Source organism: Meles meles, chromosome 16 (genome assembly GCF_922984935.1).
Source record: "Meles meles chromosome 16, mMelMel3.1 paternal haplotype, whole genome shotgun sequence".
NCBI classification, from domain to species: domain Eukaryota; kingdom Metazoa; phylum Chordata; class Mammalia; order Carnivora; family Mustelidae; genus Meles; species Meles meles.
This window is the reverse complement of record NC_060081.1, coordinates 45828923-45839298: the sequence shown is the minus strand read 5'-3', so window position 1 is coordinate 45839298 and position 10376 is coordinate 45828923. Positions and strand designations below refer to the sequence as shown.

At 36.4% G+C, this 10376-nt stretch overlaps 1 pseudogene; it reads left to right on the top strand.

The window, feature by feature from the left end:
• Positions 1–4664: 4664 nt before the first annotated feature.
• On the top strand, positions 4665–4822 carry LOC123927385 (annotated as a pseudogene).
• Positions 4823–10376: the final 5554 nt, after the last annotated feature.

The following is a 10376-nucleotide window of genomic DNA, read 5'->3' as shown; positions in this document are numbered from 1 at the left end:
AAGTAAAAAGTTGAACAAACTGAAAATCAACAACTCTTCTTAGATCCCTCAGAGAACTGAGGTCACAGGGCAAACTGCTGCCCTAAATACTGAAGAAAGAGATAAGGCAGATGGAGAGAATCACAACATACAGGAGCAGAAACCTCTTCTGCAACCAGTTCAGGGGTAGGAAAACTGTCAACTAATTGATGAACTGCTAGAGGCTCAATGTGGATAAAACTCAGAGTTAAAAACTCCAGGGACACAGGTGTTTTTTGGGAAGTGTGGTGGGGTACCACACTTTTTGAGTTTTACCTCTGCCAGGTTCTCATAGTGAAGGTAAGAGAAATATCCCCTGGGGCTTCCAGTAGGGGAAGGGAAAAGTAGCCATTTTGAAATATACCAGATCATCCTGTTTCACCCCCAGGAAAAACTATTCAACCAGAGCCTAATCTTTTGGATTTCATCAGAGTCTAACTGACCTGGAGGAAGGGAAATACCTGATCCCCAATCCACTCTGGCCATTCTGTCCCATCAAAGTGGGGGAAAAAGTACTGAGAGACACTTGTGAAATTCACAGCTCAGGGCACAGGCTCATTAAAGGGCATACCAATCATAGGATTACAGAACATTCTCCTCCCCCACATCTTACCATCACATCACAAAGCCCAGCCTACTGCAGTACCTTCACCCAGTACATCATGTCCAGCCTTCACCAAAAATGACAAGATCAGAACGAGAGTCAGATGTGGCAAGATGTTGGAATTACCAGAGTAGCAATTTAAAATAAATATGATTAATATGTAAATGGCTTTAACGCAAAAGGCTGGCAACATGTAAGAATGAATAGATTGTGATGCAGGCAGAAAGATGGAAATTCTAAGAAAGAATCAAAATATGTTAGGGATGAAAATACTGTAACAAATGAAGAATGCCTTTGATGGACTTATTAGCAGAATGGACATGACTGAGATAATTTCTGAGCTTTAAGATATGTGACTAGAAACTGAAAAACAAAGATTAAAAAAAAAGAAGTGCAAAAAAGAACAGAATACCCAAGAATGGTGGAACAACCACAAAAGTAATAATATACCCATGATGGAAACACCAGAAGGAGAAGAGAGAAAGGAACAGGAGAAATATTTAAAGTAACAATGACTGAGAATTTCCCCCAAATTCATGTCAGACATCAAACCATAGCTCAGAGAACATCGAACAGGAAAAATGCCAAAAACCAAACAAATAAACAAATAACAACAACAAAAACCCTACACTGGGAATATCATATTCAAACTGTGAAAAATCAAAGATAAGTTCATGCCAGAAGCCAGAGGGAAAAACAGCTCATCTTACCTATAAAGGAACAAAGAAAAGAATAATACCAATTTCTGATAAAACATAGAAGTGAGTAAAGACTGGATCAAAAGTTTTAAAGTGGTGAAAGGAAAGACCCCATCAACCTACAATACTATATTATGTAAAATTGTCCTTCAAAAATAAAAGAGAAAGACTTTCTCAGGCAAACAAATATTGAGGAAACTGATTGTTAATAGAAGAGTCTCTGCAAGAAAGGTGATAAAAATTTCGTCATAGAGAAGGAAAATAACATAGATCAGAAATTCAAATCTACATAAAGAAAGGAAGAGCATCAGGAAAGAAAGAAGTAATGGGAAAAAAAAGTAAGTAAAGAAAAATACTGAAGTAATCTCAATAGATCTGGAAAGGATGGTGCATGAAATTATGTTTATATTTATTATATTTGTTTAAAAATTTCTGGGCAGAGGCACCTGGGTGGCTCAGTCAGTTAAGTGTCTAACTCTTGATTTGGGGTCAGGTCATCATCTCAGGGTCATGAGATGGAGTCCTGCATCCAGCTCCACGCTGGGTGTGGAGCCTGTTTGAGATTCTGTCTCTCCCTCTGCCCCTCCCCTGCTTGCCCTCTCCATCTCAGAAAAAAGGAAAAAGAAAACAAAAACACCAGACTGCCATCACCACTTTTGTTGCATATTATCCAGAGAACAAAACAAGGAAGAGAACTATAAAACATAAGAATTGGAAAGAAATAAGTAAAGCTGACATAATTCAGAGCTGATGTGATTGTCTATAGAAACCCCCACAAATCTGTAGTCATGTTATTATAATGAGTAAGGAGTACAGAAGTTTCCTGGAACAAAACAAATACAGGCTATTTAATTGTATTTCTGTAAACCATTAAAAATAGTTAGAAATCATAATTAGTCAAAAAAACCATTTAAAATAAAAATTAATAGTAGCTTATGACTTTCTACAAAATAGATAACTGCAATATTGATAGGATTTATTTTGAATCTAAACATCTATTTAGGAAGAACTGACATCTTATCATTATTGGTCCTCATTATTGAGTCCTCTGATCCTTAAAAATTGTATATCCCTTCTTTTATTTAGGTCTTCTCTAATTTCCCTCAGCAAGGTTTGGAGATCTTATCATAGAGATCTATTACACATTATTTTATAAAAGTCACCGTTACGTTTTTCATGTTTTTATGTTATTTTTATGATAGGCTTTTCCATTTAATTTTCCAGTACATCACTGGCATTCCCAGTCATCATTAAATTCACTTATTCCTTGTAGCTTTTGTTCTATGTTTATTACAGAGATGACATTACATATTAGCAGAGAAAGATAAACATTTTAGCAATTAGCTATCCTTATGAAAAAAATGAAATCAGATCCACGGATTAAAAACTTTAGAGTGAAAAGCAAAACAGTAAAATGCTGAAGAAATGTCCAAAAAACCATATTTATGATATTGAGATAAGGATTTCCTAAACAAGATAAACTTCAATTAACAAAGAAGAAAGGTAATAAACGTGGATATATTAAAATTAAAATTCTCTGATGATCAAAGAGTTGCAGCACAGAATAGAGGTTGGGATCTCACACTTTAGAGACTAATGCCCAGGGTTTGAATACTGGCTCTGCTACCTACTACCAGTATGAACCAGAGCAAATTACTCATACTCACCACCTCTCTTTCCTCAAAAGTTTAGGTTGATAATAGTACCTACATCAGAGAGTCGCTAAGAAGATTAAATGACTTACAAGAAAATAGCGTCATGTAACTATGTAAATGTTCATAAAATAAATTTTATAAAAAGAAATCAGTGAGAGTGAAAACTCAATTTGAAAATTGGGAGAATATATTTGCAACAAATACAACTGACCCAAAGTGTTAGAATATCTATCTATTGATCCATCCATCAATCCATCTTCTCTATCTTCTTCACACAAATCAAACGTAAAAGACAGTAAGCAAGGGACATAACAGGCACTTCACACAGAAGGAAACAAATACTTTAAGGTCGATTTGTCATTGTTGAGGAAAGCTGAAGATGCTCCTAACTTAAAACCCAGTAAGCTCACTCTTAGGAATACACCCTGGAGGAACCATTATACCTGCAGTTCAGGAGATCTATATAATAATGTTTTCGGAGTACTGCCAAACAAAACAAAAGACAAATTTCCACCCATAGTGGAATAAGTGGATAAGTAAGTTGTGTAATTCAATTTTTAGTAAAACCAGACAGTTAAGTGTATCAACCTGGATAAATCTCAAAAATACAATTTTTTTTGAGCCAAAAAAAGCAAGTCACAGAAAAATACATTCAGTTTGAATCCATTGATATAAAGGTAAAAACATGCAATATGAAACATGTTGTTTAGGTAAACAAATGTGGTAAAATAAAAAAAAACAGAAAATGATATAATACAACATTTAGACTAGTTACCTCTGATAGACATGGCAAGGATGGAATTAAAATGGCGCAAGAGGCACTTCAATTTTAATAGAAATGTTTTGTCATTTCAGGTGACTGGTATTAGGGTATCATTGCATTATTATTCTGTATCTCATGTTCTATACCATTTTCTTTTTGTATCTACTCAACGTTTGATTAAAAAAGCAATCAAATACTAAAATCATTTGTAGAAGAGAGTTATGATGTATGGTTTTTAAGTGACCACAGGAAGAAATAAGAAACAAATAATGTTGATCAACACAGCAAAGGGCAAGAAAAAGAAAATAGAGAAATCCAAAAACACCCAGAAACTCTTAAAATAGAAAGTGGTGTTGCAGGATGGGAGAGATCTTGTTCATGGAGTCAAAGAATGATGACGATTGAATCTAGTGGAAAAAGGACTAAGTAAAGTGAAAATCTTTTAAGAGGAGACTAGAATAGAAAAGAAAAGCTGGTGGTCCTGAATGGGTTGCCACTGAGGGCTTTTACATTGGTCTTGCATAGGAAACTGATCAGGGAACTTGGTAAATTTCTTGTCAATATCAGAGTGGATTTGTGAATATCATGTCTATATTTAGAACAAACAGAGCCGCTTGTAAATATCAGGAGCGCAAAGGAGGTGCTCTTGTAAATATCATGTCTATTTCTCCACCTCTGGTATTTCTGTGAGCCTGGTTATGTAGCCCTCTGCATTAGCCTAGTCCCATCACCCCCTCTTTGTCCTTCATACCTAGCCTTGCCTGTCCTATGGCCCAAATAAAATTAACCAAAATAATCATAATCACTGTTGTTAATAAAATTTTATTATAAGGCAGTGATTCTCAGATTGTTTCAAGAAACATAATAAACCAAAATTCAATTATATGGAGAGGTATATTCCACAACAATACAAACAAAACAAAAGAAGCCTTGCACAGTGGCAGTATCATAGCCAATGAGGTTTATCTGAGGCGTGATTATTGTTAATTGAAAACAAAAGAAGAATAACAATATATAGTAGAAAGTTTTAATTTGGAAAAAGGGGTTTATTCTATTTTCCAAAATTATGAAGACCTCATTGAGAATAATATAGTCATGAATCAATCAATTAATAATCTCACAATATACAATTCTTTTCTATTATTCACAGAATCCAAATTTGTGTTTGCTTACTTATTAAATTTTATTTGTAACCCTAAAATCAATACCCATGGCAATTTTGCTATTTAGAGATATGTACCAAGTGGCAAAAAATTAGAGTTATTAATGTGCAGTTATCAGTGGAGGACAAATAAGGCAAGCTCTGCCTTCTTATTTCAGCTCTCATACTGTAAATAAGTATCCTTTTCGTGGCCTATTTAGGGGCATGTTTTTCAAATTTTGTATGCTTTTTCTTGGTAATTTCACGGTTTAAAATGGCCCCAGAGCATAGTGCAGAAGTGCCACTAGGGCTCCTAAGTGTCCTTTATGGACAAAACGTGTGTTAGATAAGTTTCATTCAGACATGAGTTACTGTACTGTTGTCCATGAACTCAATGTTTATGAATCTATAATATGTATTAAATAAGGTGTCTTTAAACAGAAACACATATAAAACAAAATGATATTTTGATTGGTTGATTAAAATGTTGTGACCGGTGGCTTGAAGGAGCCTAACTTAACATGCCCCCCAGGATCAATGTCTCAGTATTTGCTAATTTGGTCTTCAAGCTGATTTTGAAAATATAACTACCACAGATAAGGACAATCAACTGTTCTTATAGAGCACAAAATCACATTTGGAGAACTGAACATATCTCTTGAGAATTCAACAGATCAATTAGACTAAATTTAATTAAAATATAAAGAATCCAAATAACCCATACAATAAGCTTATTTTGGCTGGCTGCTAGCTATCTTCTCTGCCCAAAGTCCTACAGTAGCATCCACATCAATGAACTTCACAACACTCCAAACCCCTAGATCCTTACCCCTTTATCGCCAATGCGGTCTTCCCAATCCAAATTAGTCACCTGTTCCCCTGGCCACATCTTAGAAATTGTTATCACCAAAACCTGCACTTTCTCTAAAATCTTGAGTTTAAATATCCTATCGGGTCTACCAGCTTTGTTCCATCTCTCTCAGTAACTCACAAACCCCCACTGCTGCACTTTTAACTGCTCCACTTCTTTAGTTTTTTGGAGACCCAAAATACAGACTCCCTTACTATCTCACAGCCTATTTATTCCTCCCTTCCTTGTCCAAACCTATGTCCATGATTTCTCATTATAATCATGCCTTTCCAAGAACCCCTTGTTCCCTTGTTTATCTCCCATTCTCTCTCCAGAGAAAGTTTTCTCTCCAAATCTTTGCTTGGCCAGCAGCTTATAATTCTTTAGGATTCTACCTGACTATTGGCTCCTCTGGGTGACCTTTCCTGACCCACCTATCTGATCTGAGTGCAGCCAGCTATCTCTATTTCAACTTCTTGCTTCTTTCATAGCATATATGGCAACTTACAAATATTTCTATTTGATATGTACTCCTCTCCCCAGTTTTGTTCTAAAACATAAGTTCCATCAGGACAGAGATCCTGACTTTCTCGTTCTCCCTACATTCCCTATAACTAATGTGATCCCTTATACATATTAGAAATTAATTAAGTGCTTGCCATCAAAAGGAATGGTTATCAAATTTTTTACCCTATAAACCATATACATTGTTTTCAAATGTCAGTCTGTGGAACTATTATAAATTTTAATCACATGTAAAGGGGCACCTGCAGTTGGTTAAATGTCCAACTCTTGGTTTTGGCTGGGGTCATGGCCTCAGGGTCATGAGATCGAGCCCCACTTCCGGCTCTGTACTTAGCATGGAGTCTGCTAAGTTTCTCTCTCCCTCTGCCCCTCCCAAACACTCAAATAAAATTAGTCTTTAAAAAAATCTAATCATGGGGTGCCTGGGTGGCTCAGTGGGTTAAAGCCTCTGCCTTCGGCTCAGGTCATGATCTCAGGGTCCTGGGATGCAGCCCGGCATCAGGCTCTCTGCTCGGTGGGGAGCTTGCTTCCCCCCCCTCTTTCTCTGCCTGCCTTTCTGCCTACTTGTTATCTCTCTCTCTCTGTCAAATAAATAAATATTAAAAATCTAATCACACATAAGGAGATAAATACAACCTTAATTAATTCTATACTATGGAAATTATACTATCTACATTTTTTCACAGAGTATAATAAAACCAAAAATTTAATAAGGAAAATATAACTAAAATGTATCTTAACCAGTTGGAAATCTAAAACCTCTACTTTTAAGACTTGAGGGAAAAAAATTAAAGGTTATAATTATAGTTACATATTTATAGTAAATATGGTGGTCCACAAGGCTCTGGCCAGTTCTACCTTGGACTTAAGCCATACACTCACAGTTTTAACGACTACCTACATGCAGAAGACCTACAGGCAGCTCACTAGCTCAGGCCATTTCTCTGACCCCCAGACCTGAAGATGCAAGCAACTTCCTCCCCTGTAGTGACTACTTGGATCTCCCCAAATCCCTTCAAACTCTAAAGTCTTTGAGAATGTTGTCTTAGCCAAGTCAGTTATAAATCAAATTATACATAGCAAAAGTAGAGGTGCCAAAGACTTCTCAGAGTGGATTAAAATTTACCTACAAAACATTTCATATGCTGCCAGGCAGATGGCACACCAGCAATCCTAAAGAAAATTAAACTGATATGAGTGGGATTAATATATTAACATTAGCAGATTATTTGGTAACAAAGCAGATCCCGGTGACATCAAGTTTGGAAAAGATTTCTATAAGGAGCAAGGAAAGGACAATGGGAATCTACACAAGTCTCACTCCCCATGTTTTATCCATCACCAAGTTCTAGAGCTTGTTCTACTTCCACTGGCTTCTTGTTTCTCAAATCTCCAGCCCATAAACTCACTTCTTGAAAGAACAAAGTGGAAGGACCCTGAAACACTCTTTTGAGTTCCCATCTTATCAACAAACCTAGAAGCAAAAGAGCCCATGTAGCCTGTATTCCTTTCTGTTAATTACAGATGATGTTTCTCTTGCTCCTATCCAAGGTAAACTCTCTGCTTGTTCACTGGGTGCCCATAATTTTAACTCTCTGCCGTGTATCCTTTCACCCCCTCTCTCTACTGAATCATTCTCTTCAGCATTCAAACATGTAATTTCTCCCACTTTAAAAGCTTTTTTCAGCCCTATTTCTCCCTCCAGGTAGCACCTCCATTTTGCTCCCTTTTATAGTAAACTTTGCAGAAAAATTGTCTACTCTTTACACTGTCTCCAACTTCTTTATCACTTGAACCATCCCTCTAAGGCAAAATTTAGGAAGCAGAACAATATCCAGTAAAGAAGAATGAAAAGGATATGCTAGTGAAGTGGGAGGGGAATCAGGCCTATGTGCTGTCCTATAAACCAAAGAAAGAAAGTAATTCAAAAGGAAGAAAATAAATGGCTTGATCCAAAAGCCTCTGAGAGGTAGCAATGACCTTGGGACTGTGCAACCAGTGGATCCCATGGAGACAGGAAGGAAAACCTTAATGGAGGGGGTTCAGAAGAGAATGAGAAGTGAGGACAGAGAGTACTCAAGACCACCCAGGGGTTGACAATATGCTGGGAGAACTCACAGGACTCAGCACAGAATTGTACTAGCATCTGTGAGTCACTGCAGTGAAGAAACAAAATAGGATCAGCGAAGGGAAAAGGTGCATGGAGTGAAATCTGGGAGAAGCTTCCAAGGGTCCTCTCCCAGTAGAGTTACAAAGAATGCATTAAATACCCACAACATGAGTGAAGCTTTGCCAACCAGAGAAGCTCATGAGCGACTTAAATCCAAGGTTTATACTGAAGGCTGGTCATTTAGGCAGCCTCTGCCTGCCATATACCAAAATTCCAGAGTCCCAGAGTAAAAACAGCTATTGAACATAAGCCACATTGTTTATGCCAACAGTTTAGACACAGTCAGCCACTCTTTTTTATTAAAGTTAATCATTAATCAACCCGTGTATATATCACAACCCACATTTTTTTAATTTTAAAGGAGTATCTCAATTTTTTCTTGTCAACATCTCCCTTAACTCCAGATCTAATATTACATTTTATCTTTATGTTCCGGAGTCAGCCACTCTTATAATTAGTGAAGGTAGAACTGTCCCAAAATTCAACATCCCTTGTAAGCAGGCTTTTTAAAAGCAGACCTGCTACATTAATTCTTTTCTTCCCTAGGAGAGTCAGCAAGTAGAGATTATTCCTTCCAAGAATTTTGCTTTAAAGAAGTTAAGAGAAACCAGATGGCAATTGGAGGGAACATATGATGTAGAGGGTTTATTTTATCTTATTTTTAATAGGTGAAAACTATATATTTTTAATAGGTGAAAACAAGAAGTTTGAATGATAAAGTGAGGAGAGAAAATTTGATGATGCAGGAGAGAAAGGATACTCAGGTGGAAAAGAGCAATAATTGAAATATAAGCCTTATAAATGCAACATGGTAAGGCCAGGTGTTTGTATTTTCTAATTTGGTAACATTATTGAACTGAGTTTCTGAAAGTTATACAATGTATCCTTCCTCTTGGAGTGGCAGACAACTCACACTCAGACCCCACATCAAAAGTGGGTATTTTTAATCTTTTTAATCTTTGTTAATCCAAATAAGTAAAATACTCCTTTGCATTTTTTTATTACTGAATTGTTGAACTGGATTAAATTTGTACTGGAGCAAAATAAGAGATCATAGCAAGTTTCTATTTTACATTAGGAACTTTTTTGACCTAAACGTTTTAGGTCAGATAATTTACAGAAAGCCATATTCAAAGAGGCTTTTATGTAGTTCTTCAAAGACTTTAACTGTTGCATTAACAATCATGTTACCTCTGTCTTCAAGGACCAGAAAACAGAGATTGTACAGACAGAATACAAGTTTTAGAGTCCATTTACTGCTCTTTTCACTGGCTTTTGGCCACAGGTGTTTAGATGTTTATAGTGGTCTTTGTAAGGAGAGCTTTGTATGCTAGAGATGCTTCTAACATTGGAATCCCCCTCAAACAGAGCAGGGATTAACAAACATTGGTTAGAGGATGGATTTTATATCAGGAATATAAACATAACACTGAGAATGAACAGACCTGAGAAAAATATCAGTATAAATTAAAACTAAACAAGAAATTAAACTTCTGCTTAAAAAAAAAAAAAAAAGACTTTAAGTGTCTCCACACCCAGTGTGTTCCTTGAACTCACAACCCCGAGATCAAGAGTCACACACTCCACCAACTGAGCCAGCCAGGGGCTCCTCAAGTTTATTTCCGTATCAAAACATTAAATTATAAACTTCAGTATAAAAACTGCAAAGTTAAGCAGTACATTCATAGTTTATTCTGTTGGGAAATGATGTCCTTGCTATCTAGATGAGGCTTGGTATGTGCACACTAGTTTTTAATAATTGACAAAACTTGACTACTGGAAGTGTTCAAATTTCCCATTTTTTTTCTGAATCCTCAGAAGGCCTGATAACATGAGACTTCTCATTCCCACACGGCAGCTATAGAAAAGGGCTGAAAAGTAGCAGGTTCCTTTACAAAGGGGCAAATTTCATAGTCTCTAGCTCACTTTTTTTATTCATTTATATTGCCTGC